This window comes from Engystomops pustulosus, chromosome 9 (genome assembly GCF_040894005.1).
Source record: "Engystomops pustulosus chromosome 9, aEngPut4.maternal, whole genome shotgun sequence".
Classification (NCBI taxonomy): domain Eukaryota; kingdom Metazoa; phylum Chordata; class Amphibia; order Anura; family Leptodactylidae; genus Engystomops; species Engystomops pustulosus.
The window spans coordinates 48,671,599-48,698,100 of NC_092419.1; the positions used below are offsets into that span (position 1 = coordinate 48,671,599).

General features: G+C 42.7%; 1 long non-coding RNA gene across 4 annotated transcripts in view; it reads right to left on the reverse strand.

Moving 5' to 3' along the window:
• LOC140077121 (uncharacterized) overlaps positions 1 to 26,502 on the reverse strand; it is a 247,915-nt gene that overhangs the window by 208,577 nt on the left and 12,836 nt on the right. For 3 of the 4 annotated variants that reach the window (XR_011849704.1, XR_011849706.1, XR_011849703.1), the window contains exon 2: positions 9,078 to 9,172. This is a non-coding gene — a long non-coding RNA (uncharacterized lncRNA). Of the gene's footprint in view, positions 1 to 9,077; positions 9,173 to 20,628; positions 20,854 to 26,502 lie in introns of those variants that run through there. The other variant, XR_011849705.1, reaches the window with a different exon arrangement.

A 26,502-nucleotide genomic window follows, 5' to 3' on the forward strand; every position in this document is an offset into this window, starting at 1 on the left:
CCAGGAAGGGGTAAAGCCTCCTCAAACACTGGTGCACTCCTGCTTCATGAAGTCTTCCCAATGGAGGGATCTATGTGTGAGTGGGTAAAGTGTCTCATGTCTGGTGAACTGTATCATGGTAAGAACAAAGATGATTTTTGAGGAGTGCAGAAGGAGATGTTGGTGCTCATCAAGCTTGTAAAAACTACAAAACCATCACTAAAAAGTTTGGACCACAGCAATCTAGTCAGATTTCCCTACAATTAGACATTTTGGTTTGTATTTTGAACACAATAGATAAGGTCCAAACACATCTGCATTAAGGGGGGAATGTACATTACAAAAGCAATTCAATTGCATCTTGTGAACTTGGCTTCAAGGATTAAAGGGCATCTTCCCAAATAATGAAGGACTGTATGCAATTGAGACTGTGGGGCTCCAGGCTCCATTAACACCAATAGAGAATGGAGCCCCTCAGCCTCATTTGCATACAGCTCTTCATGCTAGTGGTAGATGTTCTTTAAGCAGGACATCTTATTAAAAGCATTCTGTGCCTCCCCTATCTTCCCTTATTCTTTCCCCTCATATTTTGGCTGCACTCATCTCACATTAATATTGCCCCTTCCCCCCTAATTTCACCCTCACATTGTGGCCTCTCATTTTATTCTCATATTATAGTCCCTTTTCACCTCTTCATCACTTGTGCCCCTCATCTGCTCTTTATATTGAGACCCTCCTCAATTATCTCTATTTTTGTTTTTACAGCACCCGTGGGCTCACTTTAAATGTGAATACCTCTGGATTCCTGGTATCTAGAAACACAATTTTAGATTCATATGAAATAGGAGATTGTACTCTTTCAGAGAAAATGTGATGTCATGGATCCAAATGCCACGTCTCCTAAAATCCAGAACTTATCTTATACATCCTTGGCCATAGCTGTGTCACCCTGTTCTGATGTATTAGATATGTTCTTTGTGATTAAAAAAAAAAAGTTAATCCCCTGGAGTAAATATTTGAGATATCTGTAATTTCTAGCAATATGTGTGGACAAGTCTACAGAACAAATCATGATTTTGAAATGTTACTAGAAGTATAATTATGCTGCTATAAATGTGTTTTGGTCATGTCTTAGGCTGCAAGGATCCAGTTCTAATTCCAAACTCTAAAAGTTTGTTCCATAAGTAATATTTTTGCTCAATAAAATTCAGGAAACTTGTTGAATATTTATGTATTTTTGATTTTCTGTCTGTGCCTAGTGACATGAAGAGTAAATAAATTACTATATTTCTACAGAGTTGTGTGGAGGATCAATGCAGAATTCAGATTGGCTTCTTTAAAGTTCTTATACACTTTCTATCCAGACAAAAAAAAATGTTTTTTTCATCTTTTTTTACATACTGTACTTGAAAAGAAACCTGTCTCTGTCTATAATTGATAACTGAGAAAGAGGTTTTAAGATAGAGGAACAATATATTTTGAATTAAAAGATTGAATATCATTGAAGATTCAGTATTTTACACTTCAAAGCACAAAAAGAGGTTTGCTGCTATATCTCATAATAAATCTAAAGTCACAGATCAATTTACTGATTATAATGTTAATGGATATGATTTTTAGTTATCCCTGAATCTCTCTCTCTCTGATATACCAGGTTTTGTTTGCCAAAAAGAACAAAAAGATAGCCATTCCCTATATATATATATGTAAGTTTGACATTTATAAGATATCATTGTAGTATAAGTCACTAAACAGTATTATCTTGATGTGCGGATCCTCTTGTGATACACATATCTTGCTATTAGTCTAATCAAACTGATGGAGCCACTTTTGTATATCAGATATCACAGTAATAAAACAAACATAGCTATAGATATTGAGGCCGGGAAATCCAGTTTCACCTATACATGTGGTGTATAACAGCAAATACCTGAAACCTGTGACCTCTCTGGATGCTTTACTTTAGTCCTAGACTGCAATGATCAGCTGTAAGGTGTCTGTAATGAAGCTTTATTGATAATCATTGGTCCCTTTACAGCAAAAAATTTTGAAAATCCAATTGTCACTGGGACAAAAAATTTTTTGTCCAGAACTACAATTATAAAATATACAGTTCCGACTTACATTCAAATTCAACTTAAAGGAAACCTACCACTTGAAGTGGCAGGTATAAGAAGGAAATACCGAACACCAACTCAGGGTGAGCTGGTGCTGCTTCGGCGCAGGGAGGTACGCACTCTGCGCTTACCATGCCTTACCTCCCTGCGCCGAAGCAGCTTCGGCTATGAAGTTTAAAAAGTGTTTTAAACCGCGATACAGCGGTTCCAATGGATGGATCTAGCTTCCAACGATCCAGAGTATTCATGAGGGGCCCCTGCTCTTTTCAGCTTCTCTCAGGTCACCGCCACTTCGCATAGCAGATGCCAGTCTTGATGCTACAGTCACCATCTCCTCTGACCACCCCCAGCATAAATACATCAGTCCAGACTATGAGAAGTTAGGTCTGTCAATCGGACCGCTACATCGCTCAGCATTTCATAGCATTTTGGTATGATAAAGCTAAATATTTAACAGAGCTATAACTGGGGAAGGTCAATTTCTGATGACAAGTTCCCTTTAATTTATGTAAGAGGCATATATATTCGGCATTTGAGGGTTTTTTTGTGACTCAGGACTGGAGTGTATTTGTAAAAAAATATGCAACTTTTTATTAAATCCATATATGGATTTTAAAGATATATTAGGTACTGAAAAAAACATTAGTGGATGAGTGAAATAACATTCATATGTACAAAAATAATAGAAAAACTAAAGAAAAAACTAAGATAAATGTGCTGCATAATTTTCTACAATAAATGCCAAGGAATAAATGGCTACACTTTACAATCTGTAGCGTGCATTGCAAAGGGATTTCTTCTTTTAGCCAGGAATTTACAGTAAAGGAATCAAGGGTGACATTTTAAAGAGATACTGACCACTGCAGAAAGCAAAGAGAACGCTGTGGCTCTTTTTATAAAACAGAATTGTGCTTTGTTGCAACTTACCCTCCATCAAATCCCACAGTGGCTGACCATCAACAATTACACCATGATGATTGTGACTGTCACAATTTGCACCAAAACTCTCTCTTAAATAACTTATTCTCAATTTATCAAAATATTTCAAAACAGTTTCTAGACACTTTTGTGACTGGTGCATCAAAATGGGCCTAAAAGGAGAAGGTACAAAGTTAGACCAGACAATCTCACACTATGCCAGATGTATTATTGTGCATCAGGCTTTGATTACAGTATTATTCGGACTATAAGGTGCACAAAAAATCCTTTGATTTTCTCAGAAATCAAAGGTGCACCTTATAGTCCAGTGCGCCTTATATATGAACCATACTTACAGACAACAGCTGCCTTGAACTGTGCACAGGTCTGACACCTGCTGGTCATTCATCCTTATAATCTGGTGCACCTTATAATCCAGTGCAACTTATATATGAACCTAGACGTTTTAGCAGGCATTTATTAATGGTGCACCTTATAATCCGGTGTGCCTTATAGTACGAAAAATACGGTAATATGACGCAGTATAAAACGGGCAGTCTTCTAGAGGAAAAAAAATCATTTTTTATCTAGTTAAAATCTCCTAAATGTCTTAATTAGAACAACTTGGAGGAAATGTATTTTAGCCAATTATTCATGTAAAAAGTGCTTCATCTATTACGCAACAGATTGTCAATAGAGAAAGGAAAAATAAGCAAAATTCTGATTTTGGATTGATCTCCTCCTTGACAGAAGATCAAAATTGTTAGAAGCAGTGTTACCTCTCCCTTGTTCATTATTTTCTGTAACCACATATACACTGCTGGTGTATGAAGTCATTTGTTATTCATATGGCCTGTGGCGCCATAATCTATTTCACAAAGCTCCTTGTTTATTTTGTGGCTAGGAAATACAAGGTGACCTTGTCAGGGATCTGTAAGTATATGTTTATGGTGTACAAGCTTATTGTGTAGAGAGACGGTTAGGAAAGACTGAATAAAACCTTGGCACATTATGCATCATGAAAAACCATTTCGGGAAATCCAGCACTAACAAATCATTAAGGATTCACTCACTCTTATTTTACCCGGAGAACACACACCACCCCTCTGTATTAGCACTGACAAGTGACAGCATATTTGACCCAAACGTTACCTCTCACAGGGAAAACATGACTGCAACTTTTGTTGTCACTAAATTTGATGAGTGATTGCCGGTACACATTGTGATATAACGTTGTAAGCTACATCTTTCTGCCTCAGGCATAATGCAAAATGTACAGTATCTTACTATAACAGTGAGATTGAATGTTCCTTCTTTCCAACAGTCATATTTTATATCTATGAACTCTTCCTTGCATCCCATTCGATAAAACTAAAAAGGACAATAAGAAAATTCATGATAAACAGCCTGAGATTGGCATGTAAATATTATGTAAGCAAAGTAATTAAACTTGTCACTTCTTGACACCATAAATAAAGATGAAATGTGAATTTCAACGCCACTGTATCACTACCATGTTTCATAATATCAGCCTGGATTTAATTAACATATTTTTAAACAATTTCAATATTAACCCCTCTTTAGGCTCTAGTGACCAGCATTTTCGGCGAATATTTGTAAGCGCCCGGTTTAAAGGGCTATAACTTTTAGTTTTCGGCATGCTACCTTAAAATTATTTGCGGTTGTTGTTTTGGGAAACAGAGTTAAAAAGGTAATAAAAGTTTGAATATTTTTTCCATTTTTATTGGAGGTTAAAAGTGGAAAAAAGGCTTTTTATGTCATTTATAGTCCTTTTTTAAATTTTCAAATTAACTGAAAATCAACATTATTAATGAATTCCCTATTTTGTTTTGCTTGTTTTGATATAAAATATGTATAGTCTCGGGAAAACCGGGTGACTATGGTGATGCTTTTTGTAGTGTAGCAGGGATTTTTTTATTATATGGGGAAATGTCATTGTATTATTATTAATATTTATTGATATTTGTGTGTGTGTGTCTTTACTTTATATGTCCTCCAGCAGGTCATAAAGACTGGGGGGACATTTTCACTTTTTTTAAAAATTTAACTTTTTTTTTTTTTTCTTTTACGAGTTTTCCCCTGTAACTGGGGCATCTCGAAGAGCCTCAGCTACAGGGGAAATGAACACTTGTGACTGGGAATTCTGATCAGAGCTGGACTGGGTCTAATTTGGCTCAGTAACTCTGTTTAACACCCTTAGGCACCTTCTCCACTGGCGTTTTTCACGCGCGAGTTCTGCGCGTGCATTTGACGCTCAGAACTCGCATTGCACTCTGTCCCATTGTATTCAATGGGTCTTTCTCCATTAGCGTTGTTTTTGACGCGCGTGCTTGCGTTCGTTTGCACGCGCGTCAAAATCGCAACATGCTCTATTTTTGCGAGTCACGCGCAATTTTCACGCCCCATTCAAGTCTATGGAGATGCATCAAGAACGCATTGCACTCGCAATCATTGCAAGTGCAATGCGAGTGCAATGCGTTTTAAACGTAAGGGTTGCTAGGTGACCAGAATAACATTATTTCCCCTGCTCGCGAACGATCATTTAATTAAAAAAACACAGTGAAGAACAGTGAAGAATAGAATAAAAACAGTGAACACAGTGAACACAGTGACCACAGGATCATTTAAGATAAAAACACAGTGCAGAACACAGTGCAGAATAGATTACAGATGTTCGGCACATCTGCTTACTTGTCGGGAGATACGCGCGGAACGGTGCGGCCAAAATAGCATGTGAAGAACAATATATATGTGTGAAGAACACATTGCAGATGTATTTAAACATCTGCAATTTGTTCTTCACACACATATATATTGTTCTTCACATGCTATTTTGTTCGCGCCGATCCGCGCGTATCTCCCGACAAGTAAGCAGATGTGCCGAACATCTGTAATCTATTCTGCACTGTGTTCTGCACTGTGTTTTTATCTTAAATGATCCTGTGGTCACTGTGTTCACTGTGTTCACTGTTTTTATTCTATTCTTCACTGTTCTTCACATCTGCTAAATTGTCGGGAGATAATATACGCGCGGAACAGTGAAGAATAGATCGCAGATGTTTGCAAATTATCAGAAGACATTATTTTTCAATTAAATAACACATTTTAATCCCAAACCATGGTCCCTTTGAAAAATGCTCGAGTCTCCCATTGAATCGCGCGTCAAAAATGCGCCGAAAACGCAAAAAAAACGCAAATTACTCCAAGGAAAAATGGAACAAAAACGCAGCCAAAACGTCAGTTTTTCACGCATTGCACCCTGACGTGAAACGCAACGCTAGTGTGCAAGAGGCCTTAGACCCAACAGTCACGTGACCACCAAGTCTATGGAGCTGGCAGATGCGATGCTACGATCAGCGGAGAAGGGAGAAGCAGTAACAAACCACATCTCCCATCTCCCTAGGGTCTCCAGGTGCCACTGGCACCCAGAGACCGGGACTTGCTCCCACAGCTAGCACAGGAGGAGTAGAAAACTGCAGCAACGTCTTATGACCATCTTCTAGTGAAGTCAGTACAAGGGGGTTCACTTATTTGTAGTCTCTTATTTTGTTTTTTTCCCATGTTTTGATTTATCTTAGAAATGGATACATCAAGTTTTTTTAACCATGTTTTGTGCAAAAATTGGACTCTAAAGATATTTCAGATTCATTACTGAAAAATTCTTGTGGGGCTTACTTTGCTAGACGAGTAGAAAAGTTTGAAATTTAGGCGGAAATTTACAAATGTGGTGAAAAAAGTTGCAAATATAAGAGAAAAAAAAAAAGAAAATCTTTTGATAAATGACCCCCAAGGAGTAAACTTTGTAAGATCTCGGGAAGACAACATATCTTCCTTGGAGAAGCACATTGGGGAACATTTACTAGCTTCATGCAACGCAAATTTATGTACTGAAGGGACTTTTCTGGTGCTCAGTCGGAACATGCGCCAGATTTAACATGCAAAGCCTGACAGAATTGTGATGCACACCCTGTTTTAAATGTGCGCAAAAAAAAAAGTGCTGCACTCTGTTGGGGCAGTACATGGAGCTCCAGATTCATGCAGAATGTGCACCAGACATCCTGAATCTAGCGCACCCTGCACATGGCAAATGTGTCCCATTGTGTACTTTCTTTGTCTGCCACCTTGTAAAGGAGAAAAAATACACACATATTTGGAACAATGACCAAATTGAGATAAGCGTAGTGCAGTGGTAGGGTGGGTCAGGTGCTAGCTTCACCTATGATAAAAACCGTACAGTAGTTGAATAAATATATTATACAACCCTAAAAAAGATATCATCAACATGTGCTGTAGCTCTTCTTTTTTCACAGCTACATAAAAAAAAAAAAACCTTGAAACCCACCCTCCACACATGCCATAGTAAAATAGGATTTCTTTGAATCTGAGTATCTCTTCTTCTGCTTGCTGTATATAATATAAATATATTAAATTAAATGGAAAAACATTTAACAAAATACTCAATCCTATCCTAAAAAATGAATTTCCGATTATCTGGTCAGTGCTGCTAACCTCTCCCACCTACTAAAACGTCCTTTTCAGTGCATAAATACGAACCCAATTGAACTTTCTTGCAATTCAGCTGAATAACACAATGGAAGAATGAGCCTCTTAACAAGATTGAATTTGCTGTTGTGCATGTTACAAGCTGAACAAACAGAGATTTGGAAAGTTTCCTTTCATTCGTATGCTTCTTTTTAAAACAAATACTAGTTTAATATAAATGGAAATGAGACTGACATTAGTGTGAACATAAATCTTGATCTTTTGTAACCTTATAATAAAAGTCACAAAGTTTTAGTGCACAGGTAAATGGGGATTTTATCATCTTCTTGAACTAGGATTTCCTGTACTACATTCACTTTCTAACCAGGTCATACATTAGAAATTAACCCACTGCAAACCACAGAGCAGTAGGTACTCCAAATCTTAATGTGATTAAAAACTATGAAACATAAATTAATCATATTTTTCACAGAAACTTTTCAAAAATTTCACAAATGCTAAGGAAATATTTCCATAACACACTTGATACATTTCCTTCAATATGGTGCATTCAGGAAATCAGAATGATGTGCTTAGTATTAGACACAAAAACTTAAGGTTAAAAGTGTGCTATGAATATAAAGAACAACTTTTTGAAGATAACGGAGTGCTACAGTATTTCTATTGTTTTTACGCTCACATGATGCTGAAAACTTTTACAAAGGCTTTAAAATAATTTAAAGTATGTCAACGCCTCATCTGTAGCCTTAACATTTAGAAGCCCAAATACAGTATGTGAAAAAAAGGAGTTGGTACAGTTAGTTTCCACTTTATCAAGTCTCTACATCTTTACTCCAGCTCCTTCTGTGCCACCTACTAGTCTCTCTTCATCTGAGTCTATAAATGATGTGTCTCATATCATGACTGTTAAAGCCACAGACTGCCTGCAGCAACCACTTTAGTGGTCCAAACATAGAGGCTCCCCTTGAATATAATGAACAGAGATTGGTAGTGGACACAGATAGTATTTGCAATGGAGAAGCACAGTTTATGAAAAAATTAGCGATTAGTTCAATATGTTATGTACTATATAAGCCCTTACAATTTACATTTAATTGGTTACCAGAATTCTGCAATCTGACATAAAGAATGTAACAATAAATAATTGACGTATATGACACACTTATATGGGGTTAAAAGACTCAAATTATTTGGTCCGTTACTGGATATATCTAAATAATGAAAAATTATGTGGTTAGACAATCCTTTTTAACCTATCAACATCCAAAAGATGGAGGTCCACCACCTACACATGAGTTGAATTTTGCTTAATATCAAAAAAGATGCATACAGTACATAGACCTAAAGCATTTGCATTTTAAGGAATAATAATTAAAAAAACTGCAAAAAAGAGAAGATTCCTTTATGTAAACGGATGCATGAATGTCCAAGACAAATAATAAGATAATTGACTGATCCATTATGAGCAGTTATTAAAAAAATTCAAAAACCTTTATTAAATTAACATATTTGTGTGTAAATAAAAATAAAAGGAATTACCTGATGTTATTTTGACAGATGAGTGAAGGTTTTTAAAATTTCTTGTTATAAGTGATGTGGTGCCAAGATGAACATCCCTGGGACTGATGGGATTTCTGAAATTCAAAGAGGAAAGTGTGTGGATTAGTTAGGTATTTATGTTGATCCATTTCATTATACTATTGTGCTAATAATGGATTTCACCATTCATTAATTAACATCATCCTCTAGTCATACCATTACAGAAGAAAACAGATTGCTTTTAGGAACTGAAGATCAGCAAATCCTAAAGACTCATTTACAAAGCTTTAAAAGCTAAAAGTAGGAGCTGGTCCAAAATATGGAAGAGATATATAAAAAGGGCTCTAGAACTTCGCCAGGCAATTACAGACCTGTAAGCTTAACTTCCATTGTGGGGAAAGTATTGGAAGGGTTAGTAAAAGACTACATACTGGAGCATGTGACATCAAATAGAATAATAAGTGATAGCCAGCATGGGTTTACTAAGAATAGAAGTTGTCAAACTAACCTTATCTGCTTCTATGAAGAGGTGAGCAGATGCCTGGATGGAGGAGCAGCTGTGGATATTGTGTTCTTGGACTTTGCAAAGGCATTTGACACTGTCCCTCATAGACGCCTGATGGGTAAAATTAGGGCTATTGGTTTGACAGAAATCATTTGCAATTGGATTGAAAACTGGCTGAAGGATCGTATCCAGAGAGTTGTGGTCAATGATTCCTACTCGGAATGGTCACCAGTTATGAGTGGTGTACCTCAGGGTTCTGTGCTTGGCCCACTACTATTTAATATATTTATTAATGATATAGAGGTAGGAATTAATAGCACTGTGTCTATTTTTGCAGATGACACCAAACTGTGTAGTGTAATACAGTCTATGGAGGATGTTCATAGGCTGCAGGGTGACTTGGACAAACTGAATGTTTGGTCATCCACTTGGCAAATGAGGTTTAATGTGGATAAATGTAATGTTATGCACCTGGGGGCCAATAATCCAAAGGCAAAATATGTCCTTGGGGGAGTAAATCTGGGAGAGTCCCTTGTTGAGAAGGACCTGGGGGTACTAGTAGATCATAAATTGAATAACAGCATGCAATGTCAATCAGCTGCCTCTAAAGCTAGTAGGATCTTGTCGTGTATCAAAAGTGGTATGGACTCTCGTGATAGGGATGTAATATTACCCCTGTACAAGGCACTGGTTCGGCCTCACCTGGAATATGCTGTCCAGTTCTGGGCACCGGTCCATAAAAAGGATGCCCTGGAGCTGGAGAGGGTTCAATGTAGAGCCACAAAAATGATAAGGGGTATGGAGGGTCTTAGTTATGAGGAAAGATTAAAACAACTAGATTTATTTAGTCTGGAAAAGAGACGACTACGAGGGGACATGATTAATTTATTTAAATATATGAATGGTCCATACAAAAAATATGGTGGTAAGTTGTTTCAGATTAGATCAAATCAAAAGACGAGGGGGCACTGTCTCCGTCTGGAGAAAACAAGGTTTAATCACCGGAGGCGACAGGGCTTTTTTACTATGAGAACTGTCACTCTGTGGAATAGCCTGCCTCAGGCGCTGGTCACAGCAGGGACAGCAGAGAGCTTTAAGAAGGGTCTAGATTAGAGATGAGCGAACACTAAAATGCTCGGGTACTCGTTATTCGAGACGAACTTTTCCCGATGCTCGAGTGCTCGTCTCGAATAACGAACCCCATTGAAGTCAATGGGAGACTCGAGCATTTTTCAAGGGGACCAAGGCTCTGCACAGGGAAGCTTGGCCAAACACCTGGGAACCTCAGAAAAGGATGGAAACACCACGGAAATGGACAGGAAACAGCAGGGGCAGCATGCATGGATGCCTCTGAGGCTGCTTAAACGCACCATTATGCCAAAATTATGGGCAACAGCATGGCCATGACAGAGTGACAGAATGAAGCTAGATAGCATCTAAAACATGCAATAATTGACCCTGACACTATAGGGGACGGCATGCAGAGGCAGCGGCAGCAGGCTAGAGAGTGTCATGGCGACATACCCTAAATGGACTCAGGCTTCAAACCAATGGGTGGCAGAGAGGAACCAAAGGAGGTGAGCAAGAAGTGCTCAAATAATATCGGTACATGATAAAAGTTTGCCAGTATATTTTGTGGATTACACAGCAGGGTGGCGACAAAGTTAACATGGAAGCCATGAAAACAACCCAAAATTCTGCCTGACACAGCTCGTTTGATAAGGGGACCATGTATGGAGGCAGTGAACTAGTAGTAGATTAAAGGTGCTGCAGTTAAAACTATGTTAGTTGGATCTTGGCATGGAGCTGGCGCTCCGCTGCCAGGCGAGCTTTCGCCAATCCAAGCCCCTGTCTCTAGGCTACTCCCCAAACAGCACTTTTGTATAAGATCAAGTGTAGTAGCGTTCTTATAAGTTTAGGATATGCCGGGTGAGGGGAATGTAAACAGATACGCAAGAAGCGCATGATGCGCATGGAGCTGGCGCTCCGCTGCAAGGCGAGCTTTCGCCAATCCAAGCCCCTGTCTCTAGGCTACTCCCCAAACAGCACTTTTGTATAAGATCAAGTGTAGTAGCGTTCTTATAAGTTTAGGATATGCCGGGTGAGGGGAATGTAAACAGATGCGCAAGAAGCGCATGATGCGCATGGAGCTGGCGCTCCGCTGCCAGGCGAGCTTTCGCAAATCCAAGCCCCTGTCTCTAGGCTACTCCCCAAACAGCACTTTTGTATAAGATCAAGTGTAGTAGCGTTCTTATAAGTTTAGGATATGCCGGGTGAGGGGAATGTAAACAGATGCGCAAGAAGCGCATGATGCGCATGGAGCTGGCGCTCCGCTGCCAGGCGAGCTTTCGCAAATCCAAGCCCCTGTCTCTAGGCTACTCCCCAAACAGCACTTTTGTATAAGATCAAGTGTAGTAGCGTTCTTATAAGTTTAGGATATGGCGGGTGAGGGGAATGTAAACAGATGCGCAAGAAGCGCTGAAATAATATCCCTAAATGGTAAAAGTTTGCAAGTATATTTTGTGGATTACACAGCAGGGTGGCGACAAAGTTAACAACTTTGATGTGGAATCCATGAAAACAACCCAAATTTCTGCCTGACACACCTCGTTTGATAAAGGGACGATGTATGGAGGCAGCTATATGGACGACTTTTGGAGGTAGCAATGGAGACAACGTGTGGAGGCTGCTATGGAGACAATTTAATTTGGATAGTGCCTGTATGTGGCAGTCCCAAACATTTTTCAAACCAGAGGAGCAGGTAGGTGGCCCTCCAGTAAAATGGGATAGATTGAGTGCCTGTATGTGGCAGTCCCAAAAATTGTTCAAACCAGAGGAGCAGGTAGGTGGCCCTCCAGTAAAATGGAATAGATTGAGTGCCTGTATGTGGCAGTCCCAAAAATTGTTCAAACCAGAGGAGCAGGTAGGTGGCCCTGCAGTAAAATGGAATAGATTGAGTGCCTGTATGTGGCAGTCCCAAAAATGTTTCAAACCAGAGGAGCAGGTAGGTGGCCCTCCAGTAAAATGGGATAGATTGAGTGCCTGTATGTGGCAGTCCCAAAAATGTTTCAAACCAGAGGAGCAGGTAGGTGGCCCTCCAGTAAAATGGAATAGATTGAGTGCCTGTATGTGGCAGTCCCAAAAATTGTTCAAACCAGAGGAGCAGGTAGGTGGCCCTGCAGTAAAATGGAATAGATTGAGTGCCTGTATGTGGCAGTCCCAAAAATGTTTCAAACCAGAGGAGCAGGTAGGTGGCCCTCCAGTAAAATGGAATAGATTGAGTGCCTGTATGTGGCAGTCCCAAAAATTCTTCAAACCAGAGGAGCAGGTAGGTGGCCCTGCAGTAAAATGGAATAGATTGAGTGCCTGTATGTGGCAGTCCCAAAAATGTTTCAAACCAGAGGAGCAGGTAGGTGGCCCTCCAGTAAAATGGAATAGATTGAGTGCCTGTATGTGGCAGTCCCAAAAATTCTTCAAACCAGAGGAGCAGGTAGGTGGCCCTCCAGTAAAATGGAATAGATTGAGTGCCTGTATGTGGCAGTCCCAAAAATTGTTCAAACCAGAGGACCGGGTAGGTGGCCCTCCAGAAAAATGGAATAGATTGAGTGCCTGTATGTGGCACTCACAAAAATTGTTTCAAACAGAGGACCGGGTAGGTGGCCCTCCAGAAAAATTAAATGCATGAAGTATAGCAAGAGCCAGTGGGCCCTGTCAAAAAATAGCCATTTTCCTCTGCTTTACTGTACAAAGAGGAGGAGAAGGAGGAAAATGAGGAGGAGGAGGAGGAGTGGATCAATTATTCAGGTTGAGCTTCCTTCACCTGGTGGAGATTGGAAATTCTGAGAAATCCAGCCTTTATTCATTTTAATAAGCGTCAGCCTGTCAGCGCTGTCAGTCGACAGGCGTGTACGCTTATCGGTGATGATGCCACCAGCTGCACTGAAAACCCGCTCGGACAAGACGCTAGCGGCAGGGCAGGCAAGAACCTCCAAGGCGTACAGCGCCAGTTCGTGCCACATGTCCAGCTTTGAAACCCAGTAGTTGTAGGGAGCTGTGTGATCATTTAGGACGATGGTATGGTCAGCTACGTACTCCCTCACCATCTTTCTGTAAAGATCAGCCCTACTCTGCCGAGACTGGGGACAGGTGACAGTGTCTTGCTGGGGTGACATAAAGCTGGCAAAAGCCTTGTAAAGCGTACCCTTGCCAGTGCTGGACAAGCTGCCTGCTCGCCTACTCTCCCTCGCTACTTGTCCCGCAGAACTACGCACTCTGCCGCTAGCGCTGTCAGAAGGGAAATACTGTTTCAGCTTGTGCACCAGGGCCTGCTGGTATTCATGCATTCTCACACTCCTTTCCTCTGCAGGGATGAGAGTGGCAAGATTTTGCTTGTACCGTGGGTCCAGGAGAGTGAACACCCAGTAATCGGTGCTGGAATAAATTCTTTGAACGCGAGGGTCACGGGATAGGCAGCCTAGCATGAAATCTGCCATATGCGCCAGAGTACCAACGCGTAAGAATTCACTCCCCTCACTGGCCTGACTGTCCATTTCCTCCTCCTCCAACTCCTCCAACTCCTCTTCTTCTGCCCATACACGCTGAACAGTGAAGGACTCAACAATGGTCCCCTCTTGTGTCTCGCCAACATTCTCCTCCTCTTCCTCCTCATCCTCCTCCACCTCCACCTCCTCCGATATGCGCTGAGAAACAGACCTCAGGGTGCTTTGGCTATCAACAAGGGAATATTCTTCCCCCGTCTCTTGTGACGAGCGCAAAGCTTCCGACTTCATGCTGACCAGAGAGTTTTTCAACAGGCCAAGCAGCGGGATGGTGAGGCTGATGATGGCGGCATCGCCACTGACCATCTGTGTTGACTCCTCAAAGTTACTCAGCACCTGACAGATATCAGACATCCACGTCCACTCCTCATTGTAGACTTGAGGAAGCTGACTGACCTGACTACCAGTTCTGGTGGAAGTTGACATCTGGCAGTCTACAATCGCTCTGCGCTGCTGGTAAACTCTGGATAACATGGTCAGTGTTGAATTCCACCTCGTGGGCACGTCGCACAACAGTCGGTGAGCGGGCAGTTGGAGGCGGCGCTGCGCTGCCCTGAGAGTGGCAGCATCTGGGCTGGACTTCCTGAAATGCGCACAGATGCGGCGCACCTTCGTGAGCAAATCAGACAGATTGGGGTATGTCTTGAGGAAACGCTGCACTATCAGATTTAACACATGGGCCAGGCATGGCACATGTGTCAGTCTGCCGAGTTGCAGAGCCGCCACCAGGTTACGGCCGTTGTCACACACAACCATTCCCGGCTTGAGGTTCAGCGGTGCCAGCCACAGATCAGTCTGCGCCGTGATGCCCTGTAATAGCTCTTGGGCGGTGTGCCTTTTGTCGCCTAGGCTCAGCAGTTTGAGCACCGCCTGCTGTCGCTTAGCGACGGCACTGCTGCTGTGCCTAGAGCTACCGACTGATGGCGCCGTGCCCACGGATGGTAGTTCGGAGGAGGAGGTGGAGGAGGGGTGGGAGGAGGAGGAGGCATAGTAGGCCTGAAACACCTGGACCGAGGTAGGCCCCGCAATCCTCGGCGTCGGCAGTATATGAGCAGCCCCAGGGTCAGTCTCGGTCCCAGCCTCCACCAAGTTAACCCAATGTGCCGTCAGCGATATATAGTGGCCCTGCCCGGCAGCACTCGTCCACGTGTCCGTGGTCAGGTGGACCTTGTCAGAAACGGCGTTGGTCAGGGCACGGATGATGTTGTCTGACACGTGCTGGTGCAGGGCTGGGACGGCACATCGGGAAAAGTAGTGGCGGCTGGGGACCGAATACCGAGGGGCGGCCGCCGCCATGAGGTTGCGAAAGGCCTCGGTCTCTACTAGCCTATAGGGCAGCATCTCCAGGCTAAGCAATCTGGAGATGTGCACATTAAGGGCTTGGGCGTGCGGGTGGGTTGCACTATATTTGCGTTTCCGCTCCAGCGTCTGGGGTATGGAGAGCTGAACGCTGGTGGATGCTGTGGAGGATCGTGGAGGCGACGATGGGGTTTTTGGGCCAGGGTCCTGGGCAGGGGGCTGACTAGCAGCTGACACAGGGGAAGGAGCAGTGGTGTGCACGGCCGGAGGTGAACGGGCTTGTTGCCACTGAGTGGGGTGCTTAGCATTCATATGCCTGCGCATACTGGTGGTAGTTAAGCTAGTAGTGGTGGAACCCCTGCTGAGCCTGGTTTGGCAAATGTTGCACACCACAGTCCGTCGGTCATCCGGTGTTTCCTTAAAGAACCTCCACACTTCTGAAGATCTAGCCCTCGCCGCAAGAGCCCTCACCACGGGAGCTTCACTAGTTGACAGTGGCGCTGATGCACCAGCTCTGGCCCTGCCTCTCCGTCTGGCCCCACCACTGCCTCTTCCAACCTGTTCAGGTCGAGGACTCTCCTCCGTCTCAGAAGCACTGTGTTCACCCGGCCTCTCAACCCAGCTTGGGTCTGTCACCTCATCATCCTCCGATCCCTCAGTCTGCTCCCCCCTCGGACTTCCTGCCCTGACAACAACTTCCCCACTGTCTGACAACCGTGTCTCCTCATCGTCGGACACCTCTTTACACACTTCCACTACGTCAAGAAGGTCATCATCACCCACAGACTGTGACTGGTGGAAAACCTGGGCATCGGAAAATTGCTCAGCAGCAACCGGACAAGTGGTTTGTGACTGTGGGAAGGGTCCAGAAAACAGTTCCTCAGAGTATGCCGGTTCAAATGGCAAATTTTCCTGGGAGGGGGCAGACTGGGGGGGAGGAGGCTGAGGTGCAGGAGCTGGAGGAGTGGGGATTTCGGTGACATGGGTGGACTGCGTGGAAGACTGACTGGTGGTGGACAAATTGCTCGAAGCATTGTCAGCAATCCACGACATCACCTGTTCGCACTGTTCTGGCCTCAACAGTGCTCTACCACGAGTCCCAGTAACTTCAGACATGAACCTAGGGAGTGTAGCTCTGCGGCGTTCCCCTGCTCCCTCATCAGCAGGTGGTGTCTCACCCCGCCCAGGACCACGGCCTCTGACCCCTGCAGTAGTTGGACGCCCACGTCCCCGCCCTCGTCCTCTACCCCTAGCCCTGGGGTTAAACATTTTTAAAATGAGAGTTATAACTTTTTTTTTTTTTTTACTTTTTTTTTTTTTTTTTGTGTGTTTTTTTGTGTTTTTTGTTTTTTTTTGTGTTTTTTGTTTTTTTTTGAGTTTTTAGAACCAAACAATCCTATCCTATTGCTATGGCTATTTTCTAGCCAAGTATCAAAGGAAGCACACTACTATGCCAGATGAGATGACACTGAGTTATTGCCTAATAGAAATCCAACCCCTACTGAATTTTCCCACTTCAGCCTTTGCTATGGATATGTGCGCCACTAAGCGCAGAACACAGCGGTCGCAAGTCTCACTACAAATTGCTCAGAATTGGCAAGTACATGCACTGCAGAAACTACAGCCACCAGCAGATCAACCAGAAATCAAATATATAGAACGCTACTGTAGGCTTCAAGAAGCTATTTGTATTCTCCTATGGCTATTTTCTAGCCAAGTATCAAAGGAAGCACACTACTATGCCAGATGAGATGACACTGAGTTATTGCCTAATAGAAATCCAACCCCTACTGAATTTTGCCACTTCAGCCTTTGCTATGGATATGTGCGCCACTAAGCGCAGAACACAGCGGTCGCAAGTCTCACTACAAATTGCTCAGAATTGGCAAGTACATGCACTGCAGAAACTACAGCCACCAGCAGATCAACCAGAAATCAAATATATAGAACGCTACTGTAGGCTTCAAGAAGCTATTTGTATTCTCCTATGGCTATTTTCTAGCCAAGTATCAAAGGAAGCACACTACTATGCCAGATGAGATGACACTGAGTTATTGCCTAATAGAAATCCAACCCCTACTGAATTTTGCCACTTCAGCCTTTGCTATGGATATGTGCGCCACTAAGCGCAGAACACAGCGGTCGCAAGTCTCACTACAAATTGCTCAGAATTGGCAAGTACATGCACTGCAGAAACTACAGCCACCAGCAGATCAACCAGAAATCAAATATATAGAACGCTACTGTAGGCTTCAAGAAGCTATTTGTATTCTCCTATGGCTATTTTCTAGCCAAGTATCAAAGGAAGCACACTACTATGCCAGATGAGATGACACTGAGTTATTGCCTAAAAGAAATCCAACCCCTACTGAATTTTGCCACTTCAGCCTTTGCTATGGATATGTGCGCCACTAAGCGCAGAACACAGCGGTCGCAAGTCTCACTACAAATTGCTCAGAATTGGCAAGTACATGCACTGCAGAAACTACAGCCACCAGCAGATCAACCAGAAATCAAATATATAGAACGCTACTGTAGGCTTCAAGAAGCTATTTGTATTCTCCTATGGCTATTTTCTAGCCAAGTATCAAAGGAAGCACACTACTATGCCAGATGAGATGACACTGAGTTATTGCCTAATAGAAATCCAACCCCTACTGAATTTTGCCACTTCAGCCTTTGCTATGGATATGTGCGCCACTAAGCGCAGAACACAGCGGTCGCAAGTCTCACTACAAATTGCTCAGAATTGGCAAGTACATGCACTGCAGAAACTACAGCCACCAGCAGATCAACCAGAAATCAAATATATAGAACGCTACTGTAGGCTTCAAGAAGCTATTTGTATTCTCCTATGGCTATTTTCTAGCCAAGTATCAAAGGAAGCACACTATTATGCCAGATGAGATGACACTGAGTTATTGCCTAATAGAAATCCAACCCCTACTGAATTTTGCCACTTCAGCCTTTGCTATGGATATGTGCGCCACTAAGCGCAGAACACAGCGGTCGCAAGTCTCACTACAAATTGCTCAGAATTGGCAAGTACATGCACTGCAGAAACTACAGCCACCAGCAGATCAACCAGAAATCAAATATATAGAACGCTACTGTAGGCTTCAAGAAGCTATTTGTATTCTCCTATGGCTATTTTCTAGCCAAGTATCAAAGGAAGCACACTACTATGCCAGATGAGATGACACTGAGTTATTGCCTAATAGAAATCCAACCCCTACTGAATTTTCCCACTTCAGCCTTTGCTATGGATATGTGCGCCACTAAGCGCAGAACACAGCGGTCGCAAGTCTCACTACAAATTGCTCAGAATTGGCAAGTACATGCACTGCAGAAACTACAGCCACCAGCAGATCAACCAGAAATCAAATATATAGAACGCTACTGTAGGCTTCAAGAAGCTATTTGTATTCTCCTATGGCTATTTTCTAGCCAAGTATCAAAGGAAGCACACTACTATGCCAGATGAGATGACACTGAGTTATTGCCTAATAGAAATCCAACCCCTACTGAATTTTCCCACTTCGGTCTTTGCTATGGATATGTGTGCCACTAAGAGCTAAACACAACGGTAGCAAGTCCCCCTGCTAATTCCTCACAAAATGGTAAAAGATGCAAATTAAAATAAAAAAAGTAGAACGTTATTGTAGCCCTAAGAAGGGCTGTTGGGTTCTTTGAGAATCACTCCTGCCTAACAGTAAGCTAATAGAACACCCTAACGCTTTCCCTGACCAGCAGCAGCTCTCTCCCTAGCGGCATCCAGAGACAGAATGATCCGAGCAGCGCGGCCAGCGGCTAGTCTATCCCAGGGTCACCTGATCTGGCCAGCCAACCACTGCTATCGACGTGTAAGGGTACCACGTCATGCTGGGTGGAGTGCAGAGTCTCCTGGCTTGTGATTGGCTCTGTTTCTGGCCGCCAAAAAGCAAAACGGCGGGAGCTGCCATTTTCTCGAGCGGGCAAAGTATTCGTCCGAGCAACGAGCAGTTTCGAGTACCCTAATGCTCGACCGAGCATCAAGCTCGGACGAGCATGTTCGCTCATCTCTAGTCTAGATGCCTTTTTACACCTAAATAACATTGATGGTTATGTTATATAGAATTGTTTCCCCTAAATCCCTTCCTCATCCAATCCCTTCCCTTCCTTGGTTGAACTTGATGGACAAGTGTCTTTTTTTCAACCGTATAAACTATGAAACTATGAAACTAAGATATACATCTGTAATTTGTATTTTCCATTCCATTATTTATATAGTATTTTGTTTAAGGTTTTATGTAGTTAACATTTGTGTTGTAGCAATGTTTCCCAGCTGTGTAATACTATATCTTCTGTTGCAAATCAGTTGTATACAGTTAGACCTCTGCTGTGCTCTGCTAACATCCCAGCCTTATTTACATATTTCTGAACTTAGCTTTTTGGGGATGAAGGTTGAAGTTGTAAAATAAAATTCAAAAATGCATGAGTGGCATGTGCAGGCATAGCCCTACTTAGCAAAGCAGTTTGGGTAGGTAAATTGTGGCAAGGATTAATAATTGGTTTTCTTCCTCCCCCAATTTCAAAATTTTTTATAAATGTTACGGCCAGTGGATAGTTGGCTGGATAGGAGAGCCCCTCCTGTCCCTGCACCTGCAAAGTTGCTGTAGCTGGCGACTTTTCAGATGTGGAAAGTTGATAGCTGCATTTATTTCTACGCCAGGCAGGGTATAACATACTAGTAAAAGAATTTGAACAAGCCAAATATAGGGAAGGAAAAGGCAGCAATATATGTATTATAATATGTAAATGCACTGTAACCTATATTGTAACCCTATATAGTTTAGCACCATGTAGCTTATTGGTAGTCATAAAGAAAGCCTATTGTTCTTCCTAACTGCTAGAAAGAGTTTAATCCAACAAAAAGCACAAGATAATACAAAAATAAGTAAATAATCCAAAATGTTTATTAGTAAAGCAAAATACTGGTTAAAAAACTTGGCCCCACCGCAGGGGGACACAAGGCAAAAGTTGAATTCCAGACAAGCAGATCAGGCAAATGAACAGTGTAGGTAGATAATAAGGCTACCGTGGCCGTAAACATGTATACACAATGTAAAGTGGGAAGCATAAAAGAGTGACAACATAAATATAAACAGATGGCAATGGTATAATAATCAACACTGTAAGAACAGCTTACCCATATTAAACCTGATCGCTGCCTGGAAGACAACAGCCCGACACGCGTTTCGGCTGGTTCGCAGCCTTCGTCTGGGGGTGGAGTCTCCAGGGCAGCGAGCCACATTAAGAGTCTTATTGCAGCCAATGAACGCGCATGCTGGTTGTCACGTGACCGAGTCATGATGGTTGTCATGTGACCAAGTCAGGAGATCGCGCTGTGACGTTAAGGTATCGCGTGGTTACATCCCACCGCGCATGCGCATATGGCCAGGCACCTGGCCGGGCCGGGGTGATAATCTCGCTGTGGCGCAAGTGTGTCACGAGTCTTGGCCCACCGCGCATTGCGGGAAAGACAATTTAAAAAAAAAAAAAAAACGAAGGAAAGCTAAAGGATAAACAGAGGTAAGTTTTACAATGAAAGGATTTGCATACAAATAGAATAATATACATATTCAGATTAGAGTGCCTAAAGTAGAAAAATTCTTATAAGTAAAAACGGAATACTTTCTCCTGTTAGATGGGGTAGGGCATCATCAAACCCCTGTGCAAAAAAGATGCATATGCTCATCAAAAGGCTGTATATACAGGCTGTATATACAGCAATAAAGTGCATGAAAATGTTGATTATGGGATAGTTACGATATAAAACAGTTTTAACAATTGTGGAAATGAAATAAAATAAAATAAAATCTATCTTGTTATATAAAATTATTTTACATTATTATATTATTATAAATAGATATCCTAATTCAAACACATTGTGATCGATACAAGATATAAATACTGATATATAGTGCATATATTTATAAAATTCACAATACAAAAACTTATGTGGGTTTATATTTGCATATTATACAAATTGTCTAAAAGGTGCAAGGGAGGGGTAGGAGTGAGGGGGTGACGGTCGTATAACATACGTATGATAAATAACCCCATTGGGTCCATTGTGCTATATACGTCAGATATTTTTCACACCTGCTTGATGTGATCTTATCAAAAGCAGCATGCAATAGCTGGAAATTGATGACAATTGAAATACTGATATATCCAGAAACTTATCAAAATGCCGAATAGGTTACCAATTCATTTTATTACCAAAACTGTACTGAGACAGCACAAGATTACCTGTACCTGAGCATGACTAGAACTTTATTCATTAATAGCTTGTGTAGATCATAAAAAATTATTAAAAACACTTGATGTATCAGTGTAATGTAGGATTCACATTAGTGTTTGTGCTGAATGCTGGGAAGTCCACTGGGACGTCACACATATTAAAAGTGTTCATGCATTCATAACGGATAGTGATAAACAATTCACAATGAGACACAATGTTGTCGGTATATCCGCATATTCTCAAATCTGACCTATAAATTCAGCACTAACACTTAACACTAATGTGAAAACTACTTACTACACTACAGGTTGTCACGGGCACCACCGCGATCCATACCACAGATCGCAGGTGCACCCGTGTCTCTCTCCGCTGCCCCGGTCCCGCTCCCGTGCACTCACCTCGCCTGGCTCCCGCTCCTGTTCGGACTAGGTCCCGCGCGCGGCCCCGCTCCCTAGGGCGCGCGCGCGGCTGTGTCTCCAGATTTAAAGGGCCAGCGCGCAGGTGAGTGGTGCTGGTCATTTCCTGTTTGGTATTTAACCCTATGTCTCCCATCATTCCCTGCCGGATCTTTGTGCCTCTTAGCCTTAGAGAAAGCTTCCTAGCGAGTATTCCTGTGTATTCCTGCGTTCCTGTGTATTCCTGCGTTCCTGTGTGTCCCCGCTCCCGAGTCCTGTGTTGCCGTCTTACCCAAGTTCCTCCGTGTGCCTGTGTTCCCGTTCCCACCTGCCTGGACCTCCTGTTGCTGAACCCGAACTTGGACTTGACGTTGCATCTCTGCCGCCTGCCCTGACCCTGTGCCTGGACCTGACTACGTGATCGTCATCCGCTAAGGTACCTCGACCTCGGCTGCCACCGCGGGCTAGTCACACTTGGGAACGTCCTGGTGGTATCCTGCTGCAGCAAGTCCAACCCGATTTGCGGCGGGCTCTGGTGAATACCAGGTGCCGCTAGGCTCCGGTCCCGGGTGTTGGCTAGTTCCACCTCCCGCGGTGGTCCAGAGGATCCACTGATCCTGACACAGGTGTCCGACATATCTAGCTTTTAAATATGTTGGTCTCCCCATTTATAGTTTATGATATACATAAGCTAGTCATACTCAGGTATGGTTATCTTCTGCTGTCTCAGTACAGTTTTAGTAATAAAACAATTGGATTACTGAACTCTGACAAAACAGCAAACAATCATACAATTTTCAAGTCGGTTCATGTGCAACTTGGCTTTTAGGAGATGTATTATAACACTTATTATGCAATATTAAAATATTTTTTTTTATCTTTTGAATAGGGCAACAAATATGGGAGCCGGTGTCGATGAATGAGACAAAAGTCTCATAGTCTATGCGGCGAAAAGAGTGTCTCACCGGAGTCAAACCGTGTACCCCAGATTCGTCTGAACTTATCTCGATAATTCTTGTGTTCGTATAAGACTGTTTCATAGGGAAGCATTTGATCGATTTGTGCTTTCCACATTCATATTGTGGGCCATACCACCAGAGCGCTATACATTTTCTTACTAAGTGTCATGGGTGCCTCCTTTTGCCTCTCCACGTCAACAGCACCTTCCCTCACCTGTTCTCGCTCCAGCAGCGGTCCCCGCGCTCCTCAGAGATCCCCTGGGGGCCTGGGATGCATGCCCTGGCTCTCTAAGATTTAAAGGGCCAGCACTCCAATGATTGACAATGGCCGGCCACCTTCCTTGTTAAATATCCGGCCCCTTCCTGTGTCCCCTGCTGGATCTTTGCGCTCTATACCTAAGAAAAGCTTCCCTGTGGTTTATTGTGATTCCTGTTGTGATCTTCTGCTTCGTTACTGACTTTGATCCCGTGCTGTCTATCCTGACCTCTTGCCTGTCCCAGACTACATTTCTGCTATACGACTCTAATTTGCTTTGGCCACCAAGATAGCAAAGTCGCGATCCGGTGGTATCCCGCAACAGCAAATCCAACCCGCTTTGCAGGTTGCTCTGGTGAAAACCGGGTGCCACTTACACTCACTCCCAGGTGTCGGCTTTGTTCGCGGTGGTACAGTGGGTTCACTACCCCTGAACCCTGACACTATGAATAATGTTTCCTGCATGAAAATACGATGATAACGAGACCAGTCCTCCGCTAATAAGACCCTCAGCAGGCACACCTCGGGTACACATGAGACTGTTAGAGTGATAAATCTAGTGACAAAATTGTTATATGTTTCCAGAATCTTCTATAGGGGTACATCCAGGGTCGGACTGGGGTACCTAGGGCCCACCAGTGAAATAGATTCTGGGGGCCCACCCTACTGCTGCATCTAAATTTTACCTATATCTCAGCAGTCTTGGAGGGTAGTTCTGAGAAAAACCTCCCGGGACCTAGTATCGCAGCGTTCTGTAGGATATACAAAAATTTTGGTAATAAGGTTATTTTCACTATTTTCAAATGATCATTTTCAAGTTTATGCGGCCAGCTACTGAGAGGGAGAGCAACTTCCACGCATTGTATTTTATTCTCATATTTGCCAGTAAGGGATCTGTGATATGTTGTAGGGTATGTTGGTAAATTTTAGTAACTATTATTCCTAGATATTTGAACTGCTACTGTGAGCCCTGAGAGTGTTTAAGGTCCTCTCCAGTGGGAGGCACCAAAGGGCATGTACACTGATTTGAACCAGTTTATATTTTGGCGGGAGTAGGGAAACTGCAGCTAAATCCTTTACAGACAGCCACCCTTTTTATGTATTTAATAGAGGTTTGCAGACATCCTTATGAAACCCCTTCAGTGTTTACCATTGCATTTCCCCAAACCCGACCTCCTGGTGTGCTTCCCGGAAAGACTTTCATTGTGTTGGGGTATTGTCATGTGGCCCTATTAGCCCAAACCAGAAGGCATGTTTCCATAGTCTATGGGCTGCCAAATGGTTTGTGCTGACGATGATCACAGGGGAGTGATCCGATGGCCCCCTGGGCAAGTATGCAATATCCTTCATATACGTGGCCAGGGCCGGCATCCCTACAATGTAGTCTATGCGTGACAGGGAGTTGCAAGTCACGCTGTGGCATGAATATACTGGGTCTGTTGGATTTAGGTGTCTCCAAAAGTCAACCCATTCCATTTCTTTTAAGTGTAACCGTCATTGCAAAAAACATTTGATATGTTGTAGGGCAGGTAATTTTAAGCCCCTTTTGCTATTGGATTAGTTACCCAAATCTTGCTCCTTCATCTTATATTCTGCAGCCTTCCCCTATTGTCAGTGACTCTTTATATGGCTGTTGCTAAGCACATTCCATCTTCACTGAGGAGCTGACTATGGAGGACACTCCCCTCTCTCTCCCTGCAAACAACTGTCTATCTCACAGCTCAGTGCACCAGCACTCAGTCATGTGCTGCCAGGAACCCTAACAAAATTGTTACAAAACACCTACACCATTATCTCTCCCTCAGCTTTCCCTTCACTTGTATATAAACAAATAATCCACACAGACACAAGATGCAGCTCAACCCTCCCCCATTCCCTCACACCCCACAGCAGGAAATGGCAGGAGAGGAGAGACTCTCCAGGTCTCCAAGCTGTCCCCTCATGTGCTGTGCTGAAGGTATAGATAGATTGGTAGATAGATATGAGATAGACAAGTCTTTGCTGCGCCAAATTTAACACTGTGACAATGGATTATGGTTCAACATAAGACTATCAGGTCCTACTTCAGACCTACTTTTAGTTGGTCTAAACTGCGCCAAAATTTTGGGCGCATGGACTATTTCCTGTGAGGTACGGGGCATACCTCACAGGAAATAGTCCATGCGCCCAAAATTTAGGCTCAGTTTAGACCAACTAAAAGTAGGTCTGAAGTAGGACCTGTTTCTTATGAGACAACACTCATCTAGAAAAGTTCCAAATAAAAAGGTTTAAAATCCTTGAAAAGTGTGGTGCAAGGCAATTTAGACAGTCTTTTTTGGTGCAAAACCACCAACTTTGCGGCACAAGTGCGTTAATAAATCCCCCCCCCCTTGCATGTCTTTTGGACCACACAACAAGACCCCTAAAAACAAAACCAACAAGAAAATGATTCAACTTATTCTTCAATTTCATACATTTGAAATTTTTTTTTTTTGCACATAAAATGAAATGCTCACTCTAGAAAATACAATTTGTAAAAACAAGTCCACATATTTATTTGTAAATGAAAACTAAATAAAAGTTATGGCTTTAGAAAGGTGAGTAGTAAAGTTAAGATTGGACCGAAGTTTGACGCTAGTTTGGTTCAAAACCCCTGCCATTAACAGTTTCAGTGGCTGCGTGCCGCCACAGCACTGCCATTTTTGGGAGCATTGTCGCTCCCAATGACTTCATTGGGAGCAAAGTCCCTCCCCAAAAAGTAAGCATGCGGCACCTTTGGTATGTTAGTGCCAGAAAACATGTAGGCACAGTCATTTAAATGTCGCTGGCGAATTTGTTCGGTACTCGAACAGGTTTATCATATTGTAACAGATTGGCCAATCATTAGTGAGGAGTAAAAAACAGCAAAACTTTGCTTTTATATACACTGTGATTGTTGTCACTCCTGAGTACAGAATGATATATATCCATGCCATACTGATCATGCTGGCAATGCAAGATTGCATTGGGAGCCTGTCTGTACATGACATCCAGGTTGCTGCTGCAGCTGCTGTGGTCAGTGATAACATTGATTGTGGTCTTTTAACTTTTAATGCAAGAGCTTTAAATTTGTTCTAGTTTAGTTTGACAGCTAATGGGTTAACTAACCCCATTGCTTACTTGCATTTCTTTCAAAGGCTTTTGTTGC